At 47.5% G+C, this 21,496-nt stretch overlaps 1 long non-coding RNA gene across 1 annotated transcript in view; it reads right to left on the reverse strand.

The window, feature by feature from the left end:
- LOC117062532 overlaps positions 1-20,142 on the reverse strand; it is a 35,226-nt gene extending 15,084 nt beyond the window's left edge. Inside the window, exon 1 of the long non-coding RNA XR_004428419.1 lies at positions 19,766-20,142. This is a non-coding gene — a long non-coding RNA (uncharacterized LOC117062532). The remainder of the gene's footprint in view (positions 1-19,765) is intronic.
- Between the last annotated feature and the right edge of the window lie 1,354 nt (positions 20,143-21,496).

Consider the following 21,496-nt stretch of genomic DNA (forward strand, 5'->3'; position numbering starts at 1 on the left):
GTGTAATCATAGTAATTGCCTCATAGGACTATAAGGAATACATGAGATAATCCATGAACAAAACATAAGTGTTTGGTATCCAGCAGGCACTCAATGAAAGTTAGCTAAAGTCATTGCCATTAAGCCTGGTATTCATCAGCCCTTGAAATTGGACTCCGCCCATTTCTCCAACCTGGCCTCCCCAAACCAGTCTATTCATTGTCTCTTATTAGCCATGCACCATTTCTCCCTTTTGAGCTCTCCCCTCTACTCCCTGCTCCTCCCTGTGTATTTGTTTTACTGTGTGCTGTTGGGTCACCTCCTCTTTCTCAGAAGCCCTGCAGCACCAGTCTGCACTTTGTTCTTATATTATCCATCCTGTAAGTCCATATCTAACGGTTTCCAAGCAGCAGGGCTTCTGGGTTCTCCTAGCACTTAACACTGGATTTTGCACATGGCAGGCAGGCACTCATCTAATATGTCTTCATTTTTTGAGCATCTAGTATAAAAAGACCTTTGTACGCCAGGTGCAGTGGCTCATGCCTGTAATCCCAGCACTTTGGGAGACTGAGGCAGGAGGATCACCTGAGGTCAGGAGTTCGAGACCAGCCTGAGCAATATGGTGAAACCCTATCTCTACTAAAAATACAAAAATTAGCTAGATATGGTGGCTGGCGCTTGTAATCCTAGCTACTCTGGAGGCTGAGGCAGAAGGATTACTTGAATCCAGGAGGCAGAGGTTGCAATGAGCCAAGACTGTGCCACTGCACTCCAGCCTGGGCAACAGAGAAATACGCCATCTCAAAAAAAAAAAAAAAAAAAGACTTTTGACTGGGGACACAGGATTGATTAGCCCCTTCTTCATCCTCACAGTATGGAGGGAGACACAGACTCATAAACCAAGTGATTAGGACTAGAATGGAAGGAGTACCTCACTCAGGGGAGCCCAAGGAGGGAGGAAGTAATTGGTACTGTTGTATGTTTCAGGGTCTTGACAAAGAAGGGTGATAGGACCCAAGAGAGAGATTCCAAAGTCATTATACTAGAGGAGTAAATGGGTCTGGGCACTGAAGGAGAGAGAGGAGTTAAAGCTGATTCTGGGCTTTTCAGCCTGGACAACTGAAGGCATCTTTTGGAGACGTGCCTGAGCTAGTTAGGGTCGCCAAGAGGAGGGAACAAAATGAGAACAAGGACCCCACTGATGTCTGTTACTTCATTCTCAGGCACAGCCATGCCTGGGAAAGGAGGAAACTCAAGTCTGAGGCTGGAAAACAGCAAGAAAGTTGAAAGTTAAGGAAGAGGGACTGTATTGGGTCGTTCTTGCATTGCTATAAAGAAATACCTGAGACTGGGTAATTTGTAAAGAAAAGAGGTTTAATTAGCTCATGGTTCTGTAGGCTTTACAGGAAGCAGGATGCTGGCATCTGCTTGGCTTCTAGGGAGGCCTCAGGAAATTTACAGCCATGGCAGAAGGCAAAGGGGAGCAGGCATGTCACATGGCAAAATCAGGAGCAAGAGAGAGAGAACAGAGGGAAGTGCCACACACTTTTAAATGACCAGCTCTTGCAAGAACTCACTATCACAAAGACAGCACCAGGCAATGAGGGATCTGCTCCTGTGATTCAAACACCTCCCACCAGGACCCGCCTCCAGCATTGGGGATTACAATTCAACATGAGATTTGGGTGGAGACATGTATTCAAACTATATCAGGGTCCTTCCATGCATGATGCAGGAGGGCGTGGCCTGAAAAAGATGGATGGGTTACAGGGGAAGGCTACAGGGAAGACAGGCATGGGTAGGGTGAAAGGGCATTCAAGAATGAATTCTGAGAATGCCCATTCCATGAGTGGCTGTGAGCATTTGGGGGCCAGGAGGGGTTTCAATAGCCCTTCGTGCACTGGGCAGTGACTTCAAGGGATTACCTTGAAGTCAAGAATTTCATGTCTCCCAGCTTTGTACATCCTATACCATGGCAGAAATAGAGAAGTCAAGGAAGAGGAAAAAGATTTCACTTTTGGATTTATGTTAGTAAAGGAAGTTCAGGTATTATGGGGGCGATAGCATGCTGATTCCAAGATGCTAACTGCATGTACAAGCACCAATGCTCAGAGAGCTGTCTGGAGATAGGAACTTGAGTTTTGGAGTCCACAATTTTGAAGAAATGGTGGAACCTGTAGCAGCAGCGAGTCCATCCTTTAAGGGAGAGAACCTTTGGCATGTGAACCTCCGGGGATGGGAGATTGAGAACTGTAAGATAGAGAGTCTCATCTCAGGGAGCTTCCAAGTAAATGGAATAAGAGAGGCCCAGTCCTAGGTGGGGTGTGACAAGTGACACCACCCAGGTCTAAAATGCAGGAGTAGTCAGAGGAGATGGAGGTCATTTCAGGAAATGGGTGGGGCGAGGAGGAAGAAGGGGTTTTGGGAAGTCTCTCTGAGGGAAAAGCTATCTAAGGCAGATCTGAAAGTGTGGGCAGGACTCCAACAGTGGAGCCCGGGCAAGGCGGGCAAGGTGTTCTAGGTGAAGGAACCAGCATGAGTACTGGGGATAAGGCTGGAAGGGCAAACTGGAGTCAGATGGTGAAGGGCACCAGATGCTGGGCTGAGGAGTTTAAATAGGAGTTCGGCACAGGGAAGCAGTCACTGATGGTTGAGGGTTGGGGACAGACTGATACTGACATGACTCAAACTGGCTTTTAGAGTTCAGTGTGGAAGGCCTATCTAGTGGACTGAGTAGAGAGCCCCTGGCACCATGGAGACCAGCTAGAGGGCTGGTGCTGAGTGGCCCATCTTCCTGATGGGTACTGGAGCCACTCTTCCGGTCTCCTAGCTGTGCTGCCCCTCACTCCTGGAAATAGACCGAGCTCCTGATAAGGCGGGCCGGGTTACAGAGGCTAGCGGGCAGGCAGGCGCTAACTGCAGCTCAGCAGGCGTGTCACTGATAAGCGGTGATCCTCTTGTATTTGACCTTATCCTGTGTGGAGCTCTTTGTGGGAGAGGGGAGAGGATCCGATATCTGCACCTGGCTCTTCTCTTTCCAACCAGGCCTCTGCTCCAAAACTAGGGGTTTTTGTTTTTTGCTGGTGGTGGTATTATTAATATAATTATTATTACTTTTTACAAGCGCTTAATGGCCTAGGGTTCTACTTTCCTTTCAGATTATTTCTCCTTTTTTATTCACCATGATTTATTTACTCTCGTCTCTTTTCCAGGTACTAACTAGGCCTGACCCTGCTTAGCTTCCTTGATAAGGCGCATTCAGGGCGGTATGTCTGTAGACTCATTACTCTCTTGTGTTACGAACTACCTTGAAGTCAAGAATTGCATGTTTTTCAGCTTTGTACGTCCCACACCATGCTTTGTACGCAGTAGGCCTGCAACATTTTTGGTGACCTCAAACCCAACCAACCAAAGTCTCTCTTCTACTTTCAGAATTACTCAGTTCTGCTTCTGAGGTGCTCAAACAGGTCCTCGCCTTGGATAACCAGCATGACAGCATGTCCTCAAGAGGAGACAGGAGATAATAACCAAATGAAAACATTATTTTGGCATCAGTACCTTCCAAGGACAGAGGAGGAATTGTTCTCCGGTGTGGTATTTTGCAAAGGCATGTAAAGGGTTAATTAAACCCCAGCCCACAGGACTTTGCCATATAAAGGCATTCCCGCAGCAGGAATGTGGGAGTAATGTTGGGAAGCAGGTTTCTCTCCAGGCTCCAGGGCCTGGGGTTGGAGGCTAATGTCTTGGGCTGTGCAGAGCTAAGCAGACTCAGGCCTCTGGGGGCCAAAGGGCATGATGCTGAGTACCTGGTTTGCTCTGCCTGGCCTGTGCCTATTGAGGAGGAGCCCATGTGGGTCCAAACAGCGATCTAGCTCCTGAGTAGAGAAGGCTTAAAATAGTGGTAATCATTCGAACAGCTGCCGTTTGCTGAGCGCTTTGCTGTGAGCAGGCACCCTGCCAAGAGCTCTTCGTGTGTGACCTCATGTCCACCTCTCTCCCTGGGAGCCAATGGCTCTTGAGGACACGTGGCTATGGCGTCCACCTGGAACACTGGGCCTCGAGCAGCACAACTAACGCCCATGGGGCACTCACCATGCGCCAGGCCCTTGCATGCACTTCACCTCATTGAATCCGTACAGCCATATTTTGGGGTAGGTGTATTTGTCTCCATTTTTCAGTTTAAGAAACAGAGGCTTTCTGAAGTTAAGTCATTTGCTAAGATGACACGAGCTAGGGGCAGAGCCAGGACTCAAGCCCAGGCTGCAGATGCCGAAACTCTGAGCTGTTTCACAATGGGACCTCCTCAGTGACCAAGGCCACTCTGGTCCTCGGACCCCATTGACAAGGAGCCCAGTTTGCCTTCTTTTGGGGGCCCTGATCTGGGAACAGCATCCTTTCAGGACCCTGACACTACTCAGGGTTTCAGTCATCCTCCATCATCTAACGCTGGAATCAGGGACCTTGTTTCATTTCTGTCTCATCAGTGTCTCAGGAAGATTGGCATAGATGACAACTCCTTTTTCAAAATCTCTGTGTCTCTCTGTTCCACCTTCTGTGGGCCCTGCTTCACTTGAGTTTGATTTCCCTCTGGGTGGTAACATGGCTTCAACTGCTCTTGGCCTCACATACACACCTGGCCCGACTCAGGAGAGATAGATAGGGTTTCGGGGAATGGTTCCAGAAGAGCAAGAGAAGCTTTCCCTGGGGCACCTGGCACACCTGCTGTTCCATGGTCCTGAGATGGGTCAGGATGTGGCCCTTGGACTGAGGAACGTGGAAGTCCCCGTGATGGGTCTGTGCTCAGGGCCCCTGCCTGGGGTCAGGCCCACTTAGCTACACTGCTTTCCTTCAGGGGTTGTCACAAGTGAAAACTCTCTAAGCTCTCTTGGCTCTTGCCAAGCGATCTCTGACCAGCTCATGTGTCTTGACCCTCAGAGCGAAACCTGTAGTCAGTGGGTGAGACCCTGCCCCAGAGTAGGTGGGGGTCACAGGGCTGGCTTCTCCCAAGGCCTGAGCTGCACAGGAATCTGGGTTTACCAGGAATGGACACTGGGGAGGCCCCCCAACATCCCTGTCTGTCTTCCGTCCCCTTCCCTCCTCTGGTCCTAGACCTGCTGTGTACCTGCAGTGTCTGCTTTGTCTTTGGCTGAATCCCTAGGATCAGGCACATAGTAGGTGCTGAAGAAGGTGTACATTTAGTTGTCCCACCTTTAATTTGAGCATAAAGAAAACAACTCATTATCTTCTCCCTTCTATTTCTCTGGCCCTATGAGGGGTATTATTATCCCTTGGCTTTCTGGGTAGAATATTTATCTTTCTTGTTCTCTGTTGATTCATGTTCAGTTGCTGGAAGACTGCCCTCAAATACATTTGTTCTGTAAAGCCTTACTAAATGCACGCTTTCAGATCTCCTTCATTATGTATGTGTATATATGTAGGTAATTATATGGTGCGCATATGTGGTTGGGAAATTTCTTTTGTATTAATCAGGGTTGTTGTTGTTCCTTTTTCTCTCCAAGCATTTCATTCCCCTGTGCCGCCTCCAGCCCCAAGTGGCCAGGCATTTCTGAATCTATTGCTCTGGGGGAGGGCTGTGACAGAACAAAGAAGGAAACAAAGGTGGCTCCTTGGGGGCAGGACAGGAGATCTAATCAGCAATCGCTTGGCAGGGGCCAGTAGAGCTTAAAAGTTTTGACTTGGGTTAACTCTGTGGCAAACTATAAGGAATTATTCCTTAATTTCAATGATGAAACCTTCCAGGAAAGTGGTGCAGGGCAGCTAAGTGAGCCTGACCCCAGGCAGTGGTCCCGGCCACAGGCCTGCTTGCTGGGGGCGTGGGGATTTCCCACACGCTTCAGTCTCATTTCCTGAGTAGCGTCAGCAGGGCACAACGGTCTTAGATGTGGAATGGAAAGTTTAACTTCGCCCCATCCAAGAGGTGTGATCTTGCCTGAGTGACCTAATCAACCCCTTTACATCTCAGTCCCATCTATAAATGGTAGCCCATAGCACCCACTTGGAAGGATTCCTGTTGGGATTAGATTATGCATGCATAGCCTTTTGTCCTGTGCCTGGCACAGAGGAGGTGCTTCCAACTGTGGTTTTCATCTCCTTTCTTTCTTTTCTTGGAAGAACAGGAGTAGTGAGGAAAACCCTGAAAGCAGGCAGTGGGAACTTTCATCCCGCCTGAAAGGAAATGGTTCGCATAATATTTGCCTGTGATTAGGGGCAAAATTTACCAGGTGTGCAGCTGTTTAAGGGATGCCAAGAGTCCTCCGCCTCCTCTGGGTCATAGAAGGGCAGGAGCTTGTTTGATAAGCAGTGTATTGTGTCCAGGAGACATTAGACACTGTATCAATATTGGATGAGGCTTGTGGGGTGCGGTTGGCCGACCAACTGCTGTGTGGGACTACAGGCTGTCCTGTACCTGGCATGGCACGTGAAGACTGATGTGTTCAGGGCTGGAGAGCAGCATGTTGTCTTCTAGGGAAGACACCAGGGCTGATCTGGCTCCAGCTTGGCCATTCTCTGTTTCCTGCTCTCCCACTGGAGAGGAAAATCGTACCAATACCTACCAATTACCATCTGCTGCTTCTGGGCCAGGCACTTAACAGATGTTATCTCTTTTACTCTTCAGAAGGCTCATTTAAGGAAAATGCTGAGAAAAGTGAGGCCTGGAGAATTAAGAAACTTGCCCAGGGTCAAATAGTAAGCCATGGTCCTAGGAGGACCAGCTAACCATGTTTAGGACATGAGTCAACTTGACGTGAACAATGAGGTCTTCAGAAGGACCATTTTCATAAACTGGGCTGTGAAGCTCTGGAGAATTGGAAGGACACAGAAAAAGGGGTGAGAAACCTTATTCCCAAACACCTGCTATCCTGCTTCAATCTTTTTTTTTTTTTTTTTTTGAGACAGGGTCTCACTCTGTTGCCCAGGCTGGAGCGCAATGGCATGATTGCTGCTCCCTGCAGCCTTGACCTACCAGGCTTAAGTGATTTTTCCATCTCAGCCTCCTGAGTAGCTGGGACTACAGGCACATGCCAGCACACCTGGCTAACTTTTGTGTGTGTGTGTGTGTGTGTGTGTGTGTGTGTATATATATATATATATATATATTAAGGTAGAGATGGGGTTTTGTCATGTTGCCCAGGCTGGTCTTGAACTCCTGGGCTCAAGCAATCGACATGTCTCAGACTTCCAAAGTGCTGGGATTATAGGTGCGAGCCACCATGCCTGGCCCTGCCTCAATCTTAATACTCACAAATTGTGGGATTGACCTTCATCCCTTCATTTTTTTCGGGGGGTGGGGTGGGTTGTTGTTAGAGACAGGGTCTTGTTCTGGCACCCAGGCTGGAGTGCAGTGGTGCGATCATAGCTCACTGCAGTCCTGAACTCTTGGGCTCACAGGATCTTCAAGTGACCTTGAAATGGCTGTGGCTGCTCCTTCAGAGGACCCCATCCTGACCCTCTTCCAGCCATGCCTCTCGCTGTGGGTAAGGAGTCTACAGGGTCAAGGAGATGTGACTCTGTGAAGCCCATGCCTCCCTTCTAAAACATTCTCTGCATATTCTCTGTAATCTTGAACTCCTGGGCTCAAGTGATCTTCCCGCCTCAGCCTCTGGAGTAGCTAGGATACAGGTGTGCACCACCACGCCCAGCCTTTCCTTCAGTTTGAACTTTCCTCTTTCAACTTTTGCTCATTTTCCCTGACCCAGGCCTCTCCCTTTAAGAGCAAATATAGTAATTCCTGGAATTCCCCACCTGAATGGCTCCTAGCCTGTTCCAACCTTTTCCAGGCTTCTTTCCCAGGTCTATCCTCCCAAAGACTGAGGTCACAGCCAGTATGGCTAGTCTGTGCACCCCTAGGCTCAAGGAATAGCAAAGGGGTGGCTGTGAGTGGGGCATGTGGATGGAGCTTGGGCCTGGGGGTTGGGCTGGGGGCAAGTAGAGTGGGAGATGGGAGGATAAGTCCATGAGTCCAGGACTAAGCATCTGGGAGCTGGCATTCTCTAGGAGACTGAGAATTCTAAATTTGAGAGTAGCCTTCTAAGTCATTGTGCATATGTATTTTCAAGATAGGCAAGTAGAACATGTTTAAGTTTGTTAGCTTGATGCATAATTTTATTTTATTTTATTTTATTTATTTATTTTTTGATGCATAATTTTAAAATATTAGACCTACGTCTGAGGGCCTCCATTTGTACTCTTGCACTGGGTGCCACAGATATCAGGGGAGTCTGTGTCACTGTGATCTGTTATGAGAGCGCCAAGGGGAACCCTGATGAGTAAGAGAATCACCCACTGAAATGACTGTAAGAGTGTGACTGTTTCTCTCTCTTCTTTTTCCCACTGCCTATGAACGTTCAGACACATCAAAAAGCATAGCCAATCACATGGGGAATGTGAATGGGCTGTCAGTGAGGGTCAGAGAATCACCTGCACTATTGTGATAGCATGATAGACATTCTTGGAAACAGGTGACTCTTTGGCCTTCTGATCAATTTTACATTAAAATTGAAGCAACCATTTGAAAATGCTTTGAAGAATTTACATATGAGGCTTTTGAAGGCTTTCATCCAGACCAATAAGGCCTATAACAAGTAGCATTTTATTCCTCATTTCCCAAAATAGGAGGTGCAGGGAGGGTGTGCCGTTTGCCTTACATAGGACTCTTTCCTTTCCTCCTTCCCATGGGGAGCTGCTTCGCCACAGACCCCACCCTCTTGCTGTAGGTGACCGTGTCCTTGGTGCTGTGGGCCATGCTGCCAAGGTTTATAGGAAGCTACACCCCTGGGTTATTGTGTTGCCTGTCCTCCCTGAAGGCAAATCTCTTTCCCTTCTCACGAATGGCATGTTCCGCCATCTCTATTTATTGTCTTGCCCAGCATCCAGTTCCCAGAACTCCCTGGAGGATTCTCAAACCTCCAACAATGAAGTGTCTCATTCGGAGCAAAAGTAAGAGCACAGGAGTCACCGGAGTCCACGTGAACGTAATTCCACAAGTGACCTTGAAATGGCTGTGGCTGCTCCTTCATGTTGACCGAAGCCAGCTGGCAGTGGTCAGGATTCTGACCGTGTTGCCAAAAAGAAGAGGGGCAGGAAGTGTTCCAGCAGGTGCTTGGAGGAATAGCTGAGGGCTCATCTCAAAGGTCAGAGGGTGGAGTCTTGTGGCTCCTCATGTAGTATTGCAGGCTGTAGTTATTCCCCTATAGCCTAAGCTGGAAGGCTGAGCTTCAACAGGATTATGAGGTCAGACAAAGTTGTATTGGTCAAACCTCCTTCTGTGCCTCTCCCCCTAGAACCCAGATGAGAACCTTGCTGTCCTGGCTTCTGATCCAGCATTTGTTCATGGCTTCCAGCTTCTCAGGGCTAACACTGGGTTTCCTGGGGCTCCCACCATCCTACCCTCCCTCGCCATACCCTTGAGGACTAAGGTTTACACACACACACGTGTGCATATGAGTGTGTATACACATGTATTGAGCATGTGTATGCATGCACATGCACACACACACTCTCATTCCCTCTCACACACATGCACATGAGATTCACTGGTTGGAGTTTCATTTTCCCTGAGCTCAGTTCCATGTATTTATCAATGGGAGGCAAGAGAAGAGTGAGCCTTCCATTTCAGATAGCATTTGCTCATTTAAACCCTGATAATGTGTTTTCTAACCTCCTCCAAGCAAAGTATATGCTGGCCCATGTGGCAAACCACCCATAAGAATTAGAGAAAAGCACCCTCCTTCTGGGCAGTCAGGGGCCTTGGTGGGCAGAGTTTGGGTGGGATTCTAGTCCCTACTTGCCTCTCCCCTGGAGACCTTTGTGCTCTGAACTATCTTACAGATATTTTGGAGGAGTGATTCTAACGGGAAGAACTCTAGGCTGGGGAAGGAGGGGAAAGTTTTGGGGGTAAATGAAGCCTTGTAGTTGCCCACAAATCATCCCATGTAGGTGTCTGTCTATTCGGTGTACTCAGAGAGCTGGCATTGCAGGCTGGGCTATGGCTCACTGACTCGGCAGGATTGATTGCTAGGTGCCCCTACAAAGTGCCTAACACTGCAAGGAGCATCAGTGCCCATTTTATGTGCCCAGTTCATATGGCCCCTTTAAAGTGGGCCATATTTTTAGAAACATGACCTTAGTTGATCACTTGATCATGTTTGATCAGTCAAGGTTGACCTGTCACAACTCTGGGAAGTAGGCAGGGTAAGAATATTAAAACTATTTTAAAGATGAAAAAATGAAGACTCAGAGAGGTAAAGTGCTGTGCACACGGTCACCCAGCTGGTGAGCAGCAGGGCTGGAACCATGATCCTTTAGTTCTGTCAATTAGGCGGCTATGTCACATTGCTTCCTACCAGACAGACTCACGAATACCACATTGAAGCTTAATTTTCTAGAAGGTATAAATATTTAAGAAGTCCCGGTTGGGCGCAGTGGCTCATGCCTGTAATCCCAGCACTTTGGGTGGATCACTTGAGGTCAGGAGTTGAGACCAGCCTGACCAACATGGAGAAACCCTGTCTCTAGTAAACTACAAAATTAGCCAGGCGTGGTGGTGTACACCTGTAATCCCAGCTACTTGGGAGGCTGAGGCAGGAGAATCACTTGAACCCGGGAGGCGGAGGTTGCAGTGAGCCGAGATCGCACCATTGTACTCCAGCCTGGGCAACAAAAGTGAAACTCCATCTCAAAAAAAAAAAAAAAACAAAAAAGTCTTTTGTGCCTCCGAAGTATGGACCATTTGCCCCACACATTCTCTCATGTCCAATCAGCCATTCTGACGGATTCCCCTAACAATATTACACATAGGTTTAGCACTTAATGTTCTACAGAAGCCTATTGCTTACAGCAGTCTAGGAGGGTGCCAGGGCAGGTGTTCTGTCCATTACGTATGAACAAATGGAGACCCAGAGAGGACAGGTGGACTGCCAAGCTCACATGCCTGATTTGGGACGAGCATCCAGGTCTCCTCATTTTCAAGTCCAATGAGCTTTCAGCCATATCATGCTGCCTCTTCCCCAGAGGGCTTAGGAAACAGGAGCAACTGCCTGCTGGAAATATGCTTCACCTTCCTCCACAGACGCAGGCTTCCAGAAGAACCAAGCTCCATGGAAACAGAGGGAGAGAGTGTATATATGGCATTTCTCTTAGGGCCACTCCAGTTCTCATTAGAAGCTGATGAGCCACAGCATATTTTCATGGTGGGTCAATCCTAATCCATGTTCTCTTCAAGACAAACCAGAATAATTGAATCACAGAATGTCAGAAAAGAAAGAGAACCCCAGAGTCTTCTTTCTAGTCTAATGCCCTCATTTTACAGATGAGGACATCATTTGGGGCTATGATGTGAAATAGAGACAGGTGAAATGATCTGCTCAAGGCCACCCACCTAGTTGTGGGTAGAGGGAATATTCTGCAGTCCCATGTTGAATGTGTTAGTTTGGTTTCTGCCTACGTATATTCACAATCCGAGGATTAGGTCCTGAGAAAGGTACATGGCTATTGTCATTTCAATCCTATACTTTACTCTGAAGGAGGCCCAGGAGGGTGACAGAGTGAGGAACGTGGAATAGATTGGCATCATATTGGTCACTCTTTGAAATCTGAAATCTGGCCCCCTCCCACCTTGATTTCCTATAACCTGGAAGAAAAAAAACAATCTTTACCTCAGCATTGACCTTGAAGACTCTCTGAGTCCTAAGCCTGTGCTCGATCACCTGCAGATTCCCACTCTTCTCTGGGAGCAGTTGCTCTCTCCACATACATTTACTGAGCACCCATTTCATACCAGGCCCTGTGCTAGGCCAGGGGACACCCAATGAGCAAGGCAGACATGGCTTTGGTCCTCAGTCTAGCAGAAGCAGAAAGGCTGCTTAAAAGGATTCATCCTGTAATTTATTATTTATTTCCTATTTTAAAACCTTTTTAGAGACAGGGTCTTGCTGTGTTGCCTATGCTGGAGTGCAATGGTACAATCATAGCTCACTGCAGCCTCAAACTCCTGGGCTCAAGTGATCCTCCCACCTCTTGAGTCTCTTGAGTGGCTGGGACTACAGGTACATGCCAACATGCCCAGCTAATTTTTAAAAATTTTTTGTAGAGAAGGGGTCTTGCTATATTGCCCAGGCTGGTCTCAAACTCCTGGGCTCAAGTGATCCTCCTACCTCAGCCTTCCAAAGTTGAGGATTACAGGCGTGAGTCACCATACTTCTATTATTAATCCTAAGAATGCCCTGGCATCAGCCTTGATAACTCGGGGTGTTAGGTGTTCCTACTCATCTGTTCCGGACCCTGAGTTGCCTTTCCCAGTCTCTGCATCTGAAAACCATCCCCTGTTTGTTTCCTGATGCTCATCCCAAATTGGATTCCAAATCCTGATTTATGGGAGCATACATGAATGACCACACCCATGTTCTCCTGCCTGGCTTGAGCACCTTAATTTATCAGTGTGCTGGGTATTGGGGATAGGATGCTGAACAAGTGACACATCACCCCCACTCTCAGGACTGGATGCTGGCTCCAGGCTGCTACCCTCCAGCCAGGGCTAGGCAGTGTTTTCCCTGTTCTCTTGGAACTGATGAGCATTAGCCATGGCTCTCTAATTCAGATGCTAAGTCTTTTGCATGTTTTTTCTTTGATTTCATGTCAGTCTCTACCCTTGACTTTGACATTTGGATTCATGGTAACCTCCCTGATGAAGTGGCCCCCAACTACAATCTCAGGCATGGCAACTTCCTGCCACTATGCTCACCAGCTTGGTCTACCTCCTAGTTCTCCTTTTTCCTGGCTCACTTCATCTGAAGAAACCATGGCCTAGAGCTGACCTGTCACCATAAATATTTATGAAGTTGAATCAACTCAGGAGCAGTTCAGAAATTCCAGGAGCCTCTAAAAGAATACAAAAGACTTGGCTGTCATATCATGGTATGTTCCAAGTTGAAAAGAACTCTTTTCATCTCTGTGCTTCTCTGTGCTCCAGAAATTTAAAAGAAAGCAGAATCTCATGGTGGGTGAGTCAGGGAGGGCCAAGGGGGCAGCTCTCCATACAGGACTTGCATGTCTAGGAATAGTTTGCAGCCTCAAGCCCAGCCCTTTGGGAGGCCTGGACAGCCCTGGTTGTTGGAAGTGCTGGGAACAGGTCCTACCTAATACTGGCTGATCTGGTATATTCTTGCCTCCACACCTCTGCGTGACAGGCTCTGTCCACACAGAAAGCAGAAGTAGTGCCCAGCTGTGAGGCTCTTTATTTCCCTTGAATGCTTCATTATGTTTTTTTATAGGCTGTTCACTGTGGGTTAGAAACCTCTCAGCCTTCATGAACTTTCTTCATACCCACGTAAGGTAGGTGCAGGCAACTCACTTGGGGCACCAAAGCTAAAGCCTTGTGCAGTCAATGATGAGGCCTTTCCTGAGGGGCAGTCAATGGCCATTTTTCCTGTCATCTGGCTCAATTCAGCCACCATGTCACTAACTGGAGCACACCCTGGTCCTGGCTTACAGTAAAGTAAGCATTAGCTATGGCTCCCTAATTCAGATGCTAAGTCTTTTGCATGTTTTTGCTTTGATCTCAAGTCAGTCTGTACCCTTGACTTTGACATTTGGATCCATGGTAACCTCCCACTTTTCCTGAATTCTGTTTGCATCTTGATGATTTCACCCCCAGGATGAGAGAAAGATTTTGCCTTGTGAAAGAGTGGTTGAGCCTGTATATCCTGATGACCCAGTCTGTAGGATGGCCCCCAGTGCCCCCCACTTCCTGGTGTTCATGGCCTTGTGTAAGGCCCTCCCCTTGAGCTATTCATGTATTCTAACAAATAGAATACAGCAAAAGGGATGGACACCATTTCTGAGATTAGGTTATAAAAAGACTGTGCCTTCTGTATCAGGTATCCACTCCTTTCCTTTTCCCTTCCCTCCCCTTCCTCCCCTTCCTTCCCCTTCCCTCCCCTCCTCTTCTTTCTCTTTCTCGGATCATTCACACTGGGGCAAGCAAGCTGTGGTGTTGTGAGCAACTTTACGGAGAGGCCCACATAGCATGATGAGAAAGCGAGATCCTCAGCACAATAGCCTGTGAGGACTGACACCTGCCAACTTCCCAAAGAGTAAGCTCAGAAATGGATTTTTCAGACCCAGTTGAGTCTTGAGATGACGGAAGCCCCAGCCAACAGCTTGACTGCCATGTTATCAGAAACCCTGAGCCAGAATCACTCAGTTTAACCACTCGTAGATTCCTGACCCCCAGAACTGTGAGGTGAGAAGTGTCGTTGTTTGAAGCTGCTAAATTTTGAAGTAGTTTGTTATGCAGCAATCGATAAATAATACTTATCCCCATATAGGAACTGCAAATACACAGCTTTCATTTCTCCCCTAGCCACTCATTTATAACTTTCTTGTCATATGCCTTCTCTCCCCAGCAAGGCTGCTGCTAGCCCATAAGGCATCTTTGTGCCAGTTATAAAAAGGACTCATTCCTCAAGATGCTTTTCTCCCTTTGGCTGGAAAATTGTCATAAATCTCCAATCTGTGAAGGGAGCCATGCTGTATTAGTCCATTCTCATGCTGATAATAAAGACATATCCAAGACTGGGTAATTTATAAAGGAAAGAGGTTTCATGGACTCACAGTTCCATATGGCTGGGAGGCCTCACAGTCATGGTGGAAGACAAAGGGAGAGCGAAGGGACATCTCACATGGTGGCAGGCAAGAGAATGTGTGCAGGGGAACTCCTATTTATTTTATTTTTTAAGTTTTATTTTACTTTAAGTTCCAAGATATGTGCAGAATGTGCAGGTTTGTTACATAGATAAACGTGTCCTATGGTGGTTTGCTGTACCTATCAACCCATCACCCAGGTATTAAGCCTGGCATGCATTAGCTATTTGTGCTGATGCTCTCCCTCCCCTCACCCCACTGACAGGCCCCGGTGTGTGATGCTCCCCTCCCTGTGTCCATGTGTTCTCATTGTTCAGCTCCCACGTATTGGTGAGAACATGCGGTGTTTGGTTTTCTGTTCCTGTGTTAGTTTGCTGAGGATGATGGCTTCCAGCTTCATCCATGGGGAACTCCCATTTATAAAACCATCAGATCCTGTGAGACTTACTCACTGCCAATGAGAACAGTAAGGGGAAACCGCCCCCATGATTCAATTATCTCCACCCGGCCCCACCCTTGACATGTGAGGATTTTTTTTTTTTTTTTTTTTTTTTTTTTGAGGCGGAGTCTCGCTCTGTCGCCCGGACTGGAGTGCAGTGGCCAGATCTCAGCTCACTGCAAGCTCCGCCTCCCGGATTTACGCCATTCTCCTGCCTCAGCCTCCCGAGTAGCTGGGACTACAGGCGCCCGCCACCTCGCCCGGCTAGTTTTTGTATTTTTAGTAGAGACGGGGTTTCACCGTGTTAGCCAGGATGGTCTCGATCTCCTGACCTCGTGATCCGCCCGTCTCGGCCTCCCAAAGTGCTGGGATTACAGGCTTGAGCCACCGCGCCCGGCCGACATGTGAGGATTATTACAATTCAAGGTGAGATTCGGGTGGGGACACAGCCAAACCATGTCACGTGCCCTGTAGATTGCTGACTTTGTGCAGTGCATAATCCACACCACTGCATATAGCAACCCTGGCCCCACTCCTGCTGAAAATTTTGCCTCCACTGTTGTTGATGACTTGCTGTTTTGCAAGCCTGATGATCTTTCCTTAGTTCCCCTTTCCTTTGATCTCTCAGTTTTACTTGACACTGTGGACCACCCCTTCACCCTCACAGTTTGTTACGTGGGATTGCAGGAGAAAGGACTGACATCTTGCTGAAGAGATGGGTGATTACATCAATCCCAAACCCCAACACAGCTAAGGTGGTCCTTTAGGGTAATATACCCCAGATGCTGCTTGGGGTCTTCTTGGTGTCATTTTCACAGTCACTTCTGGTTCCAGCTTCCTTTCTCCAATGAGCTCTTGTACCCTGCACTTGCCTTGGGCCTCTGCCTTTATGGGTACCCTGATGTTGTGCCAACATGGAAGTCATATTTGTTCCTTCCTTTTCCCCCAAACCTCCCTACTTTGCTAAAGTTTGAGGAGACAAAGGGTATACATTTTAATTAACGTCACAGACAATGGCCTATGAGAAGCTTCTGTTCTGAGAAGTTCTTTGGTGCCTGTGCAGAGCGCCTTGCTCCCTCTCTGCCCTCCTACTCCTGCACTGATGCAGCTCCTTTGCGCTTTCTCTTTTGCTAGCTTGCCTACTGAGAGCCTAAGCTCCCAGGCTTACCTTCTATCTCAAGGCTTCTAAAGGTGCTATGCTATGGCAAAACAGTTTCCTCTCTAAGACGAATTCTGTTTGCAGATATTAAGCTGAGTTTTTTGGTTTTTTTTTCCCTGCATGCCTCAGTTAGTCCTTAAAGTGACCATACATTCATCATGTGTTAAATGTCACCTCCCCATGCAAATTCTAAGTGGAAGAAGCTGTTTGCAGACAATGAGGCTTCTTTTCCAGAGTCCTTTCTCTCTGGGACCATCTTTTACCTCCCTCTTTGTTGGCATTTCCCCCAGCATGCTGCAAGTACTTTTTATTCCACATTGCTGAGTTTCTACCACAGCCCAGAAGCTCACTTCTAATTTGATGGATTTTCCATTGTGCTTCATGCAGGCAGCCTTTTACTTTGAAAATGATGACAATGAAATAGATGCCTGGGTTGCTCTTCATGCAGGCCCAGTCTTGTACGTGACATTTTCTTTGACCAGCTTTGAAAAAAATCCAATTTAGATGGTCACCACCTGCAGTTTCAGCCTTGCACTCAGCGCTAACTCAGAGGTTCCTTTGTTATCAAAACAATTTGGCTACAATTTGTTAAATAAACCCCTTCCTCCACCCTCTGGCATTGCTACTTTTCAACAATTTGCTAATGGTGTCACAAATTCTTTCCCTCCCTGGCTTTTGTGACATGACATCTTTCCTCCCTCTCTTTCTGCCTCTCAGACCACCCATCTCTCTTTCTCTGGAATTGCTTCCTTCTGCTGTCACTCAAATGTGAGTCCTTCCGGCTCACTCTTCCCTCTTTCCCAGGATGCTTCATCTACTTTTGGGGATTTTGCTATTGCTATTTGTTAAGCTACTAAATATTTCCTTCATTTATGTATGTATTTTGTATCATCTTAATCAATTTTTGGGGGAAGGGGACAGAGTCTCTCACTCTGTCTCCCAGGCTGGAGTGCAGTAGCTCGACCTCAGCTCACTGCAACCTCTGCCTCCCAGGTTCAAGCAATTCTTGTGCCTCAGCCTCCCAAGTAGCTGGGATTACAAGCATACGCCACCATGCCTGGCTAATTTTTCTTGTAATTTCAGTACAGATGGGGTTTTGCCATGTTGGCCAGGCTGGTCTCGAACCCCTGACCTCAAGTGATCTGCCTGCCTCAGCCTCCTAAGATGCTGAGATTACAGGTGTAAGCCACCATGTCTGATCCATCTTAATCATTTAAAAATGTACAGTTCAGTGGTATTAAGTACATTCAGCTGATTTTGCAGCCACCACCACCATCCATCTCCTCTTCTCTCAGCCCCTGCAACCACCATTCTACTGTTGTCTCTATGAGTCTGACTACACTAGGTACCTTATATAAGTGGAATCTTACAGTATTTGTTCTTTTGTGACTGGTTATTTCACTTAGCATAATGTCCTAATGTCCTAGCATATTAACTATTATTTTCACATGAGTGATTCCAGCTGTGCAGCTCCAGTTCTTACCCTTCTCTTAAGATTTGTTCCTGCATCTCCACCTCCTTTTGGAGCCTTTGACACAGATGCATTGCAGTTGCTTCAAAGATACTGAGAAAAAGTGGCTTTTTATTTTATTTTTTTGAGACGGAGCTTGCTCTGTCACCCAGGCTGTAGTGCAGTGGCATGATCTTGGCTCACTGCAACCTCTGCCTCCTGGGCTCAAGGGATTCTCGTGCCTCAGCCTCCTAATTAGCTGGGATTATAGGCATGCGCCACCAGGCTCATCTAAAACCAGGCTCATCACCCTTCTCCCCAAATCAGAGTTGCTCATTTCTATCAACGGAAATATGCTTTCACAGTCTCCTTCAATCTTGGGTTATTTCTATTCGTTTTTCTTTTTTCTCTTCCACATCAAGTTACTCTGCAGCTTATAAACTGTCTCTTCTATAGGCTCCTTATTGCCTATAGAATGAAGTTCAAAGTCCTTAGGCCACTTAGTTTGGCCTCGAATTGGAATTAGTCTCAGTTGTATATGTGTGAGAAAACCCAAAATAATAGTGGTTTTAAAAAAACATAAAAGTCGGGCCGGGCGTGGTGGCTCAAGCCTGTAATCCCAGCACTTTGGGAGGCCGAGACGGGTGGATCACGAGGTCAGGAGATCGAGACCATCCTGGCTAACACAGTAGAAACCCAGTCTCTACTAAAAAAATACAAAAAAACTAGCCGGGCAGTGTGGCGGGCGCCTGTAGTCCCAGTTACTCGGGAGGCTGAGGCAGGAGAATGGCGTACCCAGGAGGCGGAGCTTGCAGTGAGCTGAGATCCGGCCACTGCACTCCAGCCTGGGCGACAGAGCGAGACTCCGTCTCAAAAAAAAAAAAACAAAAAAACATAAAAGTCCACTTTTTCAGCCGGTCACAGTGGCTCATGCCTGTAATCCCAGTACTTTGGGAAGCCAAGGCAGGCAGATCACTTGAGGTCAGGAGTTTAAGACCAGCCTGGTCAACATGGTGAAACCTTGTCTCTACTAAAAATACAAAAATTAGCTGGGCATGGCAGCGTGCACCTGTAGTCCTAGACATTTGGCAGTCTGGGGCATGAGAATCGCTTAAACCCCAGAGGTGGAGGTTGCAGTGAGCTGAGACCAGGCCATTGCATATTGCACTCCAGCCTGGGTGACAGAGTGAGACTCTATCTCAAAAAAAAAAAAAAAAAAGAAAGAAAGAAAAATATTCACTTTTTCTCATGTTAATAAATTTTGGAGATAGCCTGGAACTGGTACAGAAGTTCCACAAAGCTGTTAGGGATCTAGTTCCCTTCCAGTTCACTGTTCTACTATCTCAAAGACATCACTATCCTCATGGTGTATAATGCAGCTGGAGCTCCAGCCATCACATCTGAATTCCAGGCAACAGGATGGAGGAAAGGGTAAGAAAGGGCACATGCCAATTGCCATTTAAGGAGGTTTCTTAGAAGTGTCCCATTGGCCAGAACTTAGTCACATGGTCACATCTAGCTCCTAGGGAGGAAAGGACATATAATCTCTATTCTAGGTGAATTCATATCAAACTAAAAATTGGGAGTTTGGTTACTAAGGAAGAAGGGAGAATAGATACTGGGTAGGAACTAGCCTTCTCTGCCACAGGCCTTCTCTCTGCATGTCCCGTCAATACATTCTGCTGAAATGGAATTATTTGACGCTTGCTATCACCCCCACTAGGCTCTTTAGAGCCAAGAATCTTGTCTGTTTCATTTTGGACTATGGTGTTTGGTGCTAGGCCTGACAAGGAGAAGGGGCTTAACAAGTGATTGATGAATAAACAAATACCACTAAAAAAAAAATGTTGAGGATGGAGGGGACTCAAGAAAGTGTTCCAGAATACAGGAGAGGCTGCTTTTGGATAAATAATCCTGTCTTAGAAAACAACAATACTAACAAAAATAAAGAATGTCACACATCATCATTATGTCATTTGTGATAACTTACTAAATGCGACAGGGCAGATTTATTTTTTGCTTTGATAGAAGAAAAAACAGATTGAGGGCTGTTGAGAGACTCCTTGGGGTCACATACCTAGTTAGTGGTGGGCAGGCCTGGAACCTGTGTTCTTTCACTCCAAGCGCAGTCCTCTCTTCCCTAGAAAGTCGGAGGCCAGAGCAGGCTGCTGAATCGCTCTACCTCCAGTTCCAGATACTCCTTAATCCTTTTGCTTTGTAAACACACGGAGGCCTGGAGGCCTGCTTCAGGAGGAAACAGCAACTCCCGGGAGAGGCCCCAAAAGGAAATTCAGGGCATGCCTTCCCCAGGTGGGGCTGCCCCTGGCAGGCCCCCAGCAATCACCAGCCTTGTAATCCACAGGAGGTCAAGAGCCTGGAATCTGCTGCTGCATGGATTTCATAGGAAGTTTATCTTGGGCCCATCCTACATGGTGTATTATTAAAGTGCCATAAAGGTCTCATTTAATTGTTGATTGCCCCAACACAGGAACGCAAGGACAATATTATAGCCAGGCCTCTGCTCAGGGTGAATGATGCCTTGTATTAGATGAGACAGCAGGGTTGTTGATGCATTTTCCTGTCTGGCTCCTTCTTGGGCTCATGACAGTCAAGTTTTGGAGGATGGTGAAGGAGTCCCCTCCACCGAGTCAATGCACTCAGTCATTGCCTTGCACACGTGGTTCTCCTAGTGTGGTCCCGGCACCAGTGGCATCAGCATCACCTGGGAACTTGTTAGAAATGCAAATTCATAGATTCCCTCCAGTCCTGCTAAATTAGATGGAGCCCTGCCATCTGTGTTTTAACAAGCTTTCCAGGTGATTCGTAGAAACACTGCTCCTGTAGGTGCCCAGGTGAAAGTTGAAAAGGGCAGTAAGCAATAGTTGCCAGATGCTCTGGGCTGCGTGAGGACCGTGGGGAGGCTGATGAGGTGTGTCCTGGCCTACCTGGGGTGCTGGCTTTGAGAGCATGAAGGCCTCCTTCCACGGCACCCTGATTCCTCGAAGAAAAAGCTCATTCAGAAGGAGGAGCCATGGACAGCAAAGGACAGATGACAGGTAGGGAAACTGAGGGGATGGGACATTGAGAAGCAGCTGGGACAGGCAGGCCTGGTCAGGCACATCAATGTCTAAAGTGCAGGCTGGGCCGGCATAGATACTGGTCTCTTGGCCAGCTTTTTTTATGCTCTTGGGTACATGTCAAAGATTCCAGGCCACCCTGCTGACAGGGAGTTATTGATTCCTGCCTGGTTGTTGGGTAATGCCATTCACAGCTGCCTTACGTGAGCAAACATTTTCAATGAGCAATTCAGCTTCTCCATATTTCACAGTGTACTGGGCACCTCTCACACCTCTTTTTTGTTTTTTTTTTTTTTTGAGACGGAGTCTTGCTCTGTCACCCAGGCTGGAGTGCAGTGGCGCAATCTTGGCTCACTGCAACCTCCGCCTCCTGGGTTCAAGCAATTCTCCTGCCTCAGCCTCCTGAGTAGCTGGGATTACAGGCATGCGCCACCATGCCCAGCTAATTTTTGTATTTTTAATAGAGATGGGATTTCACCATGTTGGCCAGGCTGGTCTTGAACTCCTGATCTCGTAACCCACCCGCCTTGGCCTCCCAAACTGCTGGGACTACAGGCATGAGCCACTGTGCCCGGCCTCTCACACCTCTTATAACTCATCTTCCACCAGTGGCTTGCCATGGTCATGTGGGACAGCACATCCTTCAAAGGCAGTGCAGTTGGATGTTATGGATACAGGCATAACACTTGATTCAGGCTTTCATTTCACATCTTTGCATCCTAGAGCTATGT

This window comes from Trachypithecus francoisi, unplaced genomic scaffold, assembly GCF_009764315.1.
Source record: "Trachypithecus francoisi isolate TF-2019V2 unplaced genomic scaffold, Tfra_2.0 Lachesis_group17, whole genome shotgun sequence".
Classification (NCBI taxonomy): domain Eukaryota; kingdom Metazoa; phylum Chordata; class Mammalia; order Primates; family Cercopithecidae; genus Trachypithecus; species Trachypithecus francoisi.